Raw genomic sequence first — 13,049 nt, 5'->3', positions numbered from 1 at the left:
ATATATATATATATATATATATATATAATCACCATTTTTGAGGTTGTTCCAAAAAACGTATAACAAAGGTGAGGTAATTTTAGGAAGTACTCCAGTTTTCATTATATTTATTCATTGTGAGTTCATATGCTACTAGAGCGCACATGTAGATGTCAGAGGATAACTCTCAGGAGTCAGTTTCTCCTTTCACCACGCTGACACCAAGGACTGAACTCAAGCTTAACCTTGGGCTTGGTGCTAAGTGATCTAATCTGCTGAGCCACCAAACTGACCACCCCAAGTTTTGACTCAACCAAACAATAAACCCCCTACATGTATTAACAATTTTATATTGAGAACCCTCTCCACTGGTTTTTTTGTTTGTTTGTTTGTTTTTTTTTGAGACAGGGTTTCTCTGTAGCTTTGGAGTCTGTCCTGGAACTTGCTCTGTAGACCAGGCTGGCCTCAAAACTCACAAAGATCCACCTGCCTTTGCCTCCCAAGTGCTGGAATTAAAGGCGTGTGCCACTACCACCCAGTTTGAGAATTCCCTTTTAAAAATGGATTTTAATTTGGTTTGTCAGGGTAAATAAACAGGTCTGTAATTACGAGTCTATTCCAAACAAAGTAAAATATTCTTAATATATATATTTTGCTGTCTCTGCAGTTGAGGTACATTATGAGGAGAAAGAAAAGGAGAGAAATCCAGTTGGAGTCTTTAAAGAGATTTTAGTATAAAAGAGAAGGCAGCTATTCAGTAAGTATGGTGAATAGGGATAAAGAGAACCAGGAGGAGCCTTTTTTAAGTGGCAGTTAGAAGTCCTGGTGTGGAGGGGCTGTCAATTATGAGAAGTGTCTGGTGGCTGTGTTTTTGGAAGAGATCGTAGAAGAAGATTTATGAAGCCTAGGAGGTAAGAAAGGACTCATTCAAAAAAACCCAAGAAGTTCTAATGACTAAAGCACTGAGTTTGAGAAACATAGAAACTAAGGTAAATGGAGAGGCTGGTGGTCTGCATTATATAAGCTCTGCAAACATGACGGATGCTTTGGGTTTTCCAGAGGAAATCCTGTGAGAACGAAAGTGGTGGAATCACTTTGCATTTTGAAATAGCCTTCCTACCTGATCTGTGGAGATGGTTACAGAGGCCCTGGGCACTGAAGAAAGGGCTGCTTTCAAGAGCCCATGAATAGGTGGAATTGACAGGCTCTGGTAGTTTGAGGATTGAGGGGAAAGAGGAAGCAAGGCCCGTTCTTGTGTTTCCAGTGTGAGTGGGTGGCAGCATCATTGCACAATATAAGCAAGAAATGGGGGCAGTTTCTGTTTAGGATTTGGATTTAAGGAGCTTTCAGAAGGTAAACGTTTTCTAGTGTCCTAAATTGCCAAGGTCATCTTTATAGACAAGACCAGTATAGGCAGCAAAGCTTAGTTTTCCTTTATGATTTTGGAAACAGCAAGTTGCCCCAAGATATAACCACCAAAGCCTCAAAGCAGTTTAACAAGAATTAGCCAACAAATGAATGAGAATATTTCAGAAACCAATACCCAGGAAAATGCATTCTCCCTTTGTATTTCAGAAGCACTAACATTAAGAGAAAGGAATAACTTGAGATTCACAGTGCACTTATTAATAGGATGAAAGAAGTCTACACAGTTTCTCAAGTTGCAGAACTGTTTGGAGCCTTTTGTGTTATGCAGATTAATCTCAGTCTCTTGAAGGCCACCTAAAATCTAATACCTGGAGTGAGATTAAGGACAGTAGAGATGAGAAATATATCCCCACATGTCTCTGACATACTTTCACACACTGATTATTCTGTGTAAAATTTACACATTGGATGACAATTGATAGAAAAACCATTGGGGGAATGATTGATAGGTAATTGTTGTGTGACAAAACTTTACCTGGAAAACAAAATATACATGTTTACTCACCCCAGATAGGAAACCCACAATGGACCAAAGTAAGTTATCACCAAAGTCCAACTTGGTGAAGCAATGCGTTTTATTGGGGTAACTTACAGGAATATGGGTAAAGGGTTACTTAGAGGAGCAGATATAACTCAAAGACAGTTGCATCACAAAGGCCCACTCCAGCATGGGTGACAGTTCATGAAGCTGGGAACCTGGAGCACACTGCACAGCCTGCAGGCAGCTCAACAGGTTGGAGAGTGTCCTTTCCGGGTGTCTCTTCCTGGATGTGGCCTCTTCCAGGGAACTCAGCTGGTTTCTGCTTCTTCCAGGCAGCTGGTCTGATCTCAGTGTCATCTTTTCAGTTTTTCTCCTCTGAGAGCCTTCATTGCAGCTTAACTTCTTATGGGCTGAGAAGGGCTCTCAACTTTTACTGCTTACTCTGTTAGGGAGGGGCCTGTTGAGTCTGGTTAGTTTCAGGGATTTCCTGAAGCTCTTCCTGTAACAGTGTAACTACAGCAACGGAAATTGGTATGAGGGCTGGCCAGATAGCTCATGAGGGAAAGGCACTTGCTTCTGGCATTGATGATCTGAGTTCAATCCCTGGGAACTTTATGGTGCTGGTAGAGAACTGACTCCTGGCAGGTTGTTCTTCGACTTCCACACGTGATCTGGCACATGCACACGTACACACACACACACGTACACACACGCACACACACACACACACACGCACACACGCACACACACACTATAAATGTGAAAAATTTTAAAGGAAAATGATATGAACTGCTATATAGTTTGTATCAAGTGCTTCCTGCATGATGGAATGCTTCAATCTCAGAGACAGCATCTACACAACAGTAATTGACATTTATATCGTCCCAAAGTATTCATATGTCTCTCTTGTTTCAAAGGGAAACTCAGAATGACATTATGAAGAGAGCAGGCCACCTCTGAAACCCAGCAATCAGCTGTTGTATTTGCCAATCATCTGTAAGTGTGTCCCGACATGACTGAATGCTAAGAAGTGATTTCACCTATGATAAATCATAGACAAAAATGTGTAAGTTGAATCTAATCAAGATGTTAGCTCTAACTTTCCATTTGGGGGATATTCAGGAGATGGAAGACCCTCACCATAGGAAAGTAAAAGGATCATTCTGCAGAGAGTCAACCTCACATCATCAATATGGGAGCTCATGGATAAATGCTTCCCCTCTCTTCCTATGCAAAATTTCAGGTTAGTCTGTGCAGCTGAGCAACCAGTCATAGTGAAGGCAGTGAATAATGTTGGATTGACTCACCTTGCCTTCTTTGTTCTTCTGTATCCCTTACTTCCGGCCAACAATTTACATCCTCCAAGAAGGAGTTTAGGATTAACTTATGCCTTCTTACAGGTTTTGCTCCCTGAGCAAGTCACACTTAGGGAAAGTGAAGTGCTTTCCATAGATTTAAGGAACTATTAAGTTCTATAATATTTTCTTTTTTTTTTTTATAGAGCTTCAGACTTGAAAGGGACATTAAAAGTCACTGTTTCCCCCCCTATGGTTTCTTTTTTGTTTTGTTTATTATTATTATTATTATTTATTTATTTTTAAGTTTAAATTTAGATTAGAAACAAGGTTGCTTCACAAATCAGTTCCAGGTCCCTCTCCCTTTCCCTCCCCTCCTCCCGTGCCCTTCCCCCAACCTCCCCCCATTATCCCCTCATTTCCCCAGGGAGGGTGAGGCCCTCCATGGGGATGTCCATAGTCTGTCATTTCTTCTAGGGCAGGGCCTAGACCCTCCCCCCAAGAGTTCAGGGTGAGAGTGCATCTCACATTGTTGGATGGGAGTCCAAAGTCCGTGTGTATACTCGGGATGGGTACTGATCTATTGCCCAAGGCTCAATAGATTACCTAGGCCTCCTCACTGACACCCACATTCAGGGGGTCTTGATCAGTCCCATGCTGGATTCCCAGGCTGATGCCTGGGATTCAAGAGTTAACCTTTGTCAGGTCAGCTGTTTCTGGGGGTTAAACCAACCCAGTCTTAATCCCTTTGATCATCAGTCCTCCCTCTCTGTCACTGGATTTCTTGAGTTCAACTCAGTGCTTAGCTATAAGCACTGAGTTGAACTCAAGTATATGCTTATTGAGATTATAGAACAGAAATAGCAAATAGGTAAACTTGACCTAGTGGGAGTAGAAAAGAATTCTAAAGCTATACTTAGACATATTTGTCTTGAACACTGGGTGGAGGTGTTTCATGAAACCATGTTTGTCTTCATTAGACTGAAGGTTAAAGGTGATGGAAGGGAAGAGAGGAAGCAGCTGCATAATATATAATTATAATATGTCATAGGAGAAAATGTGTGCAGATCACTTTCGCTAGCCATGGGTAGTGCTCATAGGCAGCTTCCTATCAGCCTTCCACACCCTCGCTCACCACAGAGAGCCTGCTTCCTGGTACAGTGTCCTAGATAAGCATGGAATAACCCTTTCTATCAAGAAGCTCCAGTTTTCTTTAAAGTTGGGGATTGATATCAGGGTTGAAACTAGGTGCTAAGGGTGCTTGTTGCAATTGAAGTAACGAAGCACGTGTACATGCCACAGGGTACATGTGGAGGTCAGGTGACAACGTCCTTCTAACGTCTATATCTCAGAGTTTGAACTCGGTTTGTCTAATGTGGCAGCAAATGCCTTTACCCACTGGACCATTTCACCACCCCTCTTTATTTCTCTTTATTTTTTATTGCTGAATAATATATCATTGTATGGATTTATAATATTGTCATTTGGGTTATTTCTACTTTTTAAAGCTATTATAATAGCTTCTACAAACATTTAAATACATATCATTATATAATTTTTTCCTCTTAGATTTGTAGACATGGATGGAATTTGTGAATCATTTGGAAAGTCTATGTGGAAGTTTTTGAGAGGTTATCAAAACAATTTTGGAACAGTACTTTGGAAACTATTATTTTCTACATTGACAGCATACACATTGGATTATATGAGTGTTCTCACTTCTTCAGCATTTGTTATTAACTACCTTTTTGAGTATGTTAATATGTGTGAAATGATAGCTTACTGTAGGCTTTCTCCTTATGTTCTAATTTTTGGAAGTAAATTCCAGTTATTAAATTCTTATGTAGGGATTTTTATAATGAGAAAATCAGTGGTAGAGACCTGTAGATTTCTCATTAAAGAAATCCAAATAAACAGCAGTGGGTTTTGATTCCTCTAGACGAAGAAGAGGAAAGTAGTTTACAAACTTTTCAACACAACATAAAGGGTACATTCTGGATGGACACACACTTCCCAGGTAGAATGAGACTCAATACAGGTATACACCATCAATGCAGAAGACCCATGTCTTGTAACCAAAGCATGGCAGGGTGTAGGGTGTGGGAAAACTTATCCAAAGCTGGAGGACATCTGACTTCGTGTCTAAGACACAATTCTCCATTCCCAGGCATCCCTTATTTGTGCTTGGGAGTTACATTTTTCCAATGCAGTTTTAATTGCATTGTTTAAATTTAATTATAAAAACTATACTTAAAATTTAGTTCTATAATTCACATAATACCATAATAATAAGGATATACTATATCATCAATAAATCACTTATTTTATTTTTCTTATACTTTTGGTTGTGAGCCTAGCCTTTAACGACTGAGTCATCTCTCCAGCCCTACTTTCTTTTTCTTGTGCTGTAAAGCACATGGGGTTAAAACCAGGCTGTTAATGCTATAAATGGTTTAAAAACCTTCACAATGTATTTTCTCTTAAAATTTCATCTTTAGATTTTAGCCTTCTTTGTAGAGAAAAAGCCCTTTCTCATCAGGCTGGGTCTGGAAAAAAGAAGAAATAATATACTAAAGGAGAAATACTGGACAAGGTAAATAATATGTCTAGGTAAAATTTTAAACAAAATGTAAAAAGAAAAACTTTCTTTTTTAGCATGAAAGTAATTTATCACTGCAGAACATTTGGAGAATGCAGTATGTAAAGGAGACAATTGATGTCATGTGTTCCCCTACAATACAAAGATAATGATTAATGCTTTGGTACATACCCAGAGTTTTTTCTATATGTAAAGATAGCAAGTCAGGCTATATTTACTAATACCAGTTCAGGATTGAAGGCAGAATCTCCCCAGTAGAAATCTAGGTATTCTGGAAAATGTAGAAATGCTCACCCTTAAAGATCTCTGCCAACATTCAGGGTCTAAGAAGGAAGAGAAAACCAAGAAGGTTGGTAGGGAGTTGACACAACTTAGCTTGTGCACTAAGTTTCAGACTGAATGCCAGATCTGCTTTCCAATGAGGAAGACAAAGGAGACAGGAGGTGTGAGTGTGGGGATATTGACCTGTTGCTAAGTACTAGAAGAATGGTGGGATTATGACTGCTATGTGCTTTTTCTTGCTCCGGCCATCTCTAGAGAGGAAGCTGACTTGTCCTCTATGGGTGGAGTTCACTAAAGGTGCCAACTTTGGGTTCTAGAAGAGAGCCACAGGGGGAATCAAGACATGGAGTAACATTGTACAGATGGAAAACCAATCCATTTGAAGCCGGGGGAGATGGCTTAGAGGTTAAGAACATTGGCTTCTCTCCCAGAGAACTCCAGGTTTGATTAGTAGTCCTCATGTGGTGGCTCACAACCATCTTAATTTCAATCACGGGGAATCTGATACCCTCTTGTGGTCTCTGCAGGCACTAGATATGCACATGTTGCATGGACATACATGCAGGAGAAATATCTATATACACGAAATAAAATGAAAATTAAAAAAGAAAATAAATAAATATTTCCAATTATTTTTCACATTTTCTGGAAAAAGAACCTTTGAAATATGTTTTAACACGGCAACTTTATTTTTCAGCCCAAGCTTGCAGAGTCTATATGTGTCTTACTATTCTTAATGGCAGTGGCAGGAAATTGCATTGTGTTATAGAAACTACAGATATTTGAAGAATGTGTATCTTTGTTGCGTTTACAATGCCTTAACAGTGTTTAGCTTTCAATATAATTTTTTTTTCTCTTCTAGAAAATTTTAACAAGTTGTAAGCTAGACATCAGTGGAGTGCTTAGTCCAGTCATGGGTGTTGGATAAATATTCAATACCACCAACGGTTGTTAAAATTTCTTCCATCTTCAGAAAAGGTTTCTTTGGCAGTGCTATGAATTAAGAGTAGCTCCAGGCCATAAGAAAGAGACTCATAGAAATGTTGCCCACAGTCCAATCCCACACAGTATGTCAGAACAAAAGGATTAGTATATGGTTGTAACTCCTGCCGTCCTTCCCTGATTACTTAGCTGCCTGCCCTTGTTATTGGCCCTTTATGAATAAGGAGTTGAACCAGTTCCTGATAAGGCAACTAAAAAGTTCTGGCATTTGAGAAAGGATGACCTGTGAACATGGTCTTGGGTTTTACTTACATATTTACATCTCCCCAGGTCTAGCTGCAATTTGAGAAGAATTTGGAAATAAGGAGATAAGTATTCTTGCAGTCAAATGAAGGGCAGAAGTCAGTCTCCTCTGTGATCTACAGTCTGGATCTCATATCTGTGAGTTGAATCTCTCTTGCATGTGGGGCGAGTGCAGATTGCGCAACAGAGGCTCCTGTGTGCATCTGACAGGAGAAGTTTGTTCCGAGTGTCATAGTGTTGTTTTCATCTTGATAGAGTAGTACAATCTGGCCGAATGGTGGGGGTGGGCACTGGGGATGGGGAGTGCCCAGGTAGGTGAACAATGAGGGCTAACATGCTGCCTGTAGGAAAGAAGCCCAGTGGAATGGATAGGTGAGCTGAGGCAATGGAGAAAGTGAACTGGGGAGTTTCCGCAACAGTGGCCTTTGTAAAGGCTGGAAGTGGCCGAAAAGCTGCACAGGTACTTTGTAAGTCAGTGGGGAATTCACTAGCATGTCCACTAACTCAGCACCGGCACTGTCCACCATCCTTAGCCTTGAGAATTCAAACTTCAAGAGACAGCGAGAGGCTGGAAAGATGATTCAGTGGTTCAGTGAATGCATTTCCCAGCACCCACATGGCAGCTGTGACTCCAATTCCAGGGGATCTGACAACCTCACACAGACATACATGAAGGAAGAACACTAATGGACATAAAAATAAACTACTGAGACAGAGAGGCCCATCTTGGCCTACATCTATACTTCATATTGACGTATTTATCTTTAACCTTGGTATGACAAAATACTTCTGATGGCATGGCTATTCATGTATGTGAGTGGAACTCAACGCTACATGTGAGGATCCTGTGTCAATACATAGGTAGCCAGCCTATCTGCTACTCTGATGGCATTGCCTCTTTGCCTCTGAGGCTGCATGAAATCTCAGTTAACAGAAGTCCCCCAAGTCTGAAGTAAGCAACATTTATCTGTTGACTGGTCTCACAGGGATCAGAGTATATGCCACATTGCTAACTGTTCAGCTTCTCCATGTTCTTCCCATCTCTTCTTGTTTTTTGGCCCTGCTTCTGACCAAGACCTTTGGTTTGTGGTAGGTGCAGATGCTGGGATTTAGTATACATGTCCTGAGTCAGAGAGTCAATGAACAGAACTTGAATGCTAATGGAGAGACTACATTCTGGGTCTGTGTTGCTGGCACTCTGTGTTTCCACTCATGTCAATTTGGCCAGTGGGTGATGTTATGGAGACTGCTGCCGGAAGCAGATGGGAGCCCAAATTTTGTTTTTCTATCAAATAGAGGCTTAGAGTATACAGGTTTCTTCCATTGCCTTCAGGGCCATGCCTTAGTCCTTCTGGGGTCATTTCTGCTGGAGGTGACCTGCTTGGATGTGTTCGATTTTTGTAGTCTGACCAGCATGTGTCCCAGGAGGTAGAATCTGCATTGTTCTTTTCCCAAAATACTTGGGGAAGCTTCCTCTGTGAAAATTGGCTGTGCTCCCTCAGTGTTGATTTACATTTCTGCATAATCTAGGAAGGGATCCCAGGGGTCTTGTGTTCTTTCTTGGACTTTGGGTTTAGAGGTAGGAGTCGCAGACTGCATAGAAGTCCCTGAATGAGTGCACCAACATCACATGACACAGCCTTCTGTGCTGGCTTGGTTTTTTAAGAGGATGCTGGGCATAGTCTGATTCTGGCTTGGAGAAGCATGGTTTTGTCTAGCACACTGCACAAATAGATGTACCCAAATTCAACTGGTGGTGGAGAGCAGATTTCACAGCTTAGCAGAGTCTGCCATTGAATCTAACATGTTGGCTTCATTGTAATTTTCTGAGTTGAGGAAAATTGTCCTGTGCAAAGGATCTGGTGTAAGAGTGTGAACTGGGCTGACGTGGTGCATTGAACCTATAGTAGGGAAGATGTGGAAACAAAATGAAGCAAGATTAAACTTAAGTTTATAATTAAATTCTGTGCTCTTTATCGCTCTCTTGTTCTCTCTCTCTTTCTCTTCTTTCTTTTTTCTTTTTTTTTAAATTTTATTTTCCAGTTTAAATTTGGATAAGAAACAAGGTTGCTTCACAAGTCAGTTCCAGGTCCCTCTCCCATTCCCTCCCTTCCTCCCGAGCCCTCCCCCCCGCCCCCCCCCCCCGTTGTCCCCTCATTTCCCCAGGGAGGGTGAGGCCCTCCATGGGGGTGTGCATAGTCTGTCATTTCATATAGGGCAGGGCCTAGACCCTTCCCCAAGAGTTTGGGTGAGAGTGCACCTCACACTGTTCTATGGGAGTCCAAAGTCCGTGTGTATACTTGGGATGGGTATTGATCTGCTGCCCAAGGCTCAATAGATTGCCTAGGCCTCCTCACTGACCCCCAGATTCAGGGGGTCTTGATCAGTCCCATGCTGGCTTCCCAGGCTGATGCCTGGGATTCAAGAGTTAACCTTTATCTGGTCAGCTGTTTCTGGGGGTTAAACCAGCCCAGTCTTAATCCCTTTGATCATCAGTCCTCCCTCTCTGTTACTGGCTTTCATGAGTTCAGCTCAGTACTTAACCAAGGGAGTCTGCCTCTTCTTCGATCAGGCACTAAATAAAGTTTCTGTTTCCCAGCCTCTCTGGCCATAGGATTGAAGGCTGGCACTACCCAGATCTATGTCTAAAATCCATATATGAGAGAGTACATGCCATGATTCCCTTTTTGTGACTGGGTTACCTCACTCAGGATGGTTTCTTCTAGTGTCGTCCATTTGCCTGCGAATCTCGTGATTCCATTATTTTTTTCTGCTGAATAGTACTCCATTGTGTAGATGTACCACATTTTCTCTATCCACTCTTCAGGTGAGGGACATCTAGGTTGCTTCCAAGTTCTGGCAATTACAAATAAAGCTGCTATGAACATAGTGGAACAGACATCTTTGTTGTATGAATGGGCATCTTTTGGATATATGCCTAAGAGTGGAGTTGCTGGGTCTTGTGGTAGGTTTATTCCCATTTTTCTGAGGAATCTCCATACTGCTTTCCAAAGTGGCTGAACCAGTTGGCACTCCCACCAGCAATGGAGGAGTGTCCCCCTTTCACCACATCCTCTCCAGCATAAATTGTCATTGGTGTTTTTGATTTTAGCCATTCTGACAGGGGTGAGATGGTATCTGAGAGTTGTTTTGATTTGCATTTCCCGGATGGCTAAGGATGTTGAGCACTTTCTCAAGTGCCTCTCAGCCATTTTAGACTCCTCTATTGAAAACTCTCTATTTAGTTCTGCAGCCCACTTTTTAATAGGGTCCTTTGGTGTTTTGGAGACTTGCTTCTTGAGTTCTTTGTAAATTTTGGAGATCAACCCTCTGTCAGATGTGGGATTAGTGAATATTTTTTCCCATTCTGTGGGCTGCCTTTTTGTCTTGCTGACTGTGTCCTTTGCTTTACAGAAGCTTCTCAGTTTCAGTAGGTCCCATTTATTAATTGTTGTTGCCCTGGTCAGTTCCAAACTTCAATACCTCCCACCAAACTCCCCCAATAGCTTTTTATTAAAATTTCTCATACTAAATAGATTTATTTGAAGAACAAAGTATATCTGGAAACCAGAGGTGAAATTTGGGCCTTAAAAATTTTCAGTACTTAATATTCTGCTTCTTATTAAAACATCTCTTTCCAAAATAAGCTTATTGGATGTAAGAAAAATAAGAGATGGACTAAATGCATAAGACTATTTCTATTGCTTAAAAGCAGAACTGCTGAAATATCAATCTATGTATTTAAAATAAGAAAAAGTACATGTTTAATATACAATGAGATATTTAGAATATATAGACATGAGAAGGTGTTATGTATCATGCAATAAATTGACATATTGTGGGGTTGTTAAGGAGGGATTTGTCTTTCTGATTTCTTTGAGTGTTTGTACTCAGAATATTTATCTTTAAAAGAAAAATACATATTTTAATGGTCAGCTTTAACAGTCTTTGAGGAGATTCAATTATCTCTACAAGGGGAAACATCTGTAAAGGATTTCTTAAAGATAAACAATATAGGCCAGTTCTTAATTAGACAGGGGAACACTGAGGAAGAAGCTGGAAGGAAATAAACACTAAGAATTAGCATAATTGAAAGAGTGGAGGTAAAATTAGCATCTATAAAGAATGGAGGTAGTCCATGCTCTTAATAAATATGTGACCAGTCACTCCATTATATGTAGCTATTGCGACCAACTCTTTTCAACTCAAGAGAGAATAAAAGAAGAGATATGGTCATGTCCCTTAAGGGATGTTTAATTAAGATAGAATGTAAAGATGTGATGGGCTAAAGGACATCTCTGGAAAACTCTGGTGTAACAGTTTCATTTGAGACAGAAACATTGTATCCTAAGGGGATAAGCACCAAGGTAAACAATGGAAAATAGCTTCAGGAAGCCCCTGAAAATGACCAGATTCACTAGGCTCCTCCTTGCTAGATTAAGCAGTAAAAACCCAGAATCCTTTTCAGAGAAGCCAAGTTGCAAAGAAGACTCAGACCAGACCAGGGCTCTCTCTCTCTTCCTCCCATGCCCCCCACCAGACCTCCATCCCACTCCTCATCCACTTCCCAGGGAGGGTGAGGCCTCCCATGAGGGATCATCAAAGTCTGACATCATTTGGGGCAGGACCTACACCCTCCCTCAAGTATCTAGGCTGAGAGAGTATTCCTCCATAGGGAATGGGATCCCAAAGTCTATTCGTGTACTAGGGATAAATACAGGTTCCACTGCCCAGGCCTCCCAACTGACACACACATTCAGGGGGCCTGGTTCAATGACCAACAGAATTTGTTAGGAATATATTGTATGGATCTCTTAGTTTAACTAATTGAGGTTATTGTGTTTCTGAGAAAAAGTCACTTGAAACTAGTTAGTTTAATTTAAAAAGTAAATATGGATGCAATGGCTATTCTTGGTTGTCAACTTGTCTACATCTAGAATTAACCAAAGCCCAAGCTGCTGGATATACTTGTGAAGGATTTTTGTTGCTTGGATCATCGGAGGTGGGGAGACTTGCCACAAATCTGGGCCACACCTTCTGGTGGCAGCTTATATAAAGAACATGGAAGAAGGAAGTACTTGCTCGTTACCTGATTGCCCTTACTCTTGCTGGCAAGTTCCCTCCTTTCCTGGTATTATAGCCCACCTCTTCAGAATTTTGTAGTATACTGAAGCTCATATTAGACATCCAGCCTTGGGGACTGAATAACTGGATTCTTGGACTTGTGGACTTGAACAACTATTGGATTCTTGTCAAGAGACAGCAATTGTTGGGATAATTAGATCACAACCTGTAAGCTACTCTAATAAATCCTATTTTTATACACATAGATTCCTTCTATCAATTTTGGTTGTTCAGAGAACCCTGACTAATACAGATGAATGAACTATATGTAATAATTTTCCTCAGAAGACTATAATTCTTACTATATTAAATCCATGGGAAGACAAAGGGATTGGTGATTAATTCTTTCCAAAGAAACAAACATGCTCATGACATATAGTAGAGCCCTCCAAAGGTGGAAATTCTTTTATTGCAACTAGAATTAACAGTAAATGTTCCAGGTAAACACAAATGCATCCACGCTGCCTTCTTGCTTCTGCTTATGCTCAGCTGAATTTCTTCAGGGCTTAGTATTTGGAGCAGGTAAGTGAAGATTTAAGATGTGTAGGTCCCAGTTAAATATGGTCCTATAGGCAATGTGAAACCATTAGAAATATGAAGCAAAACTATATACTTA

Source organism: Mesocricetus auratus, unplaced genomic scaffold (assembly GCF_017639785.1).
Source record: "Mesocricetus auratus isolate SY011 unplaced genomic scaffold, BCM_Maur_2.0 Super-Scaffold_100020, whole genome shotgun sequence".
Taxonomy (NCBI): Eukaryota; Metazoa; Chordata; class Mammalia; order Rodentia; family Cricetidae; genus Mesocricetus; species Mesocricetus auratus.
Note: the sequence above shows the minus strand (reverse complement) of the source record.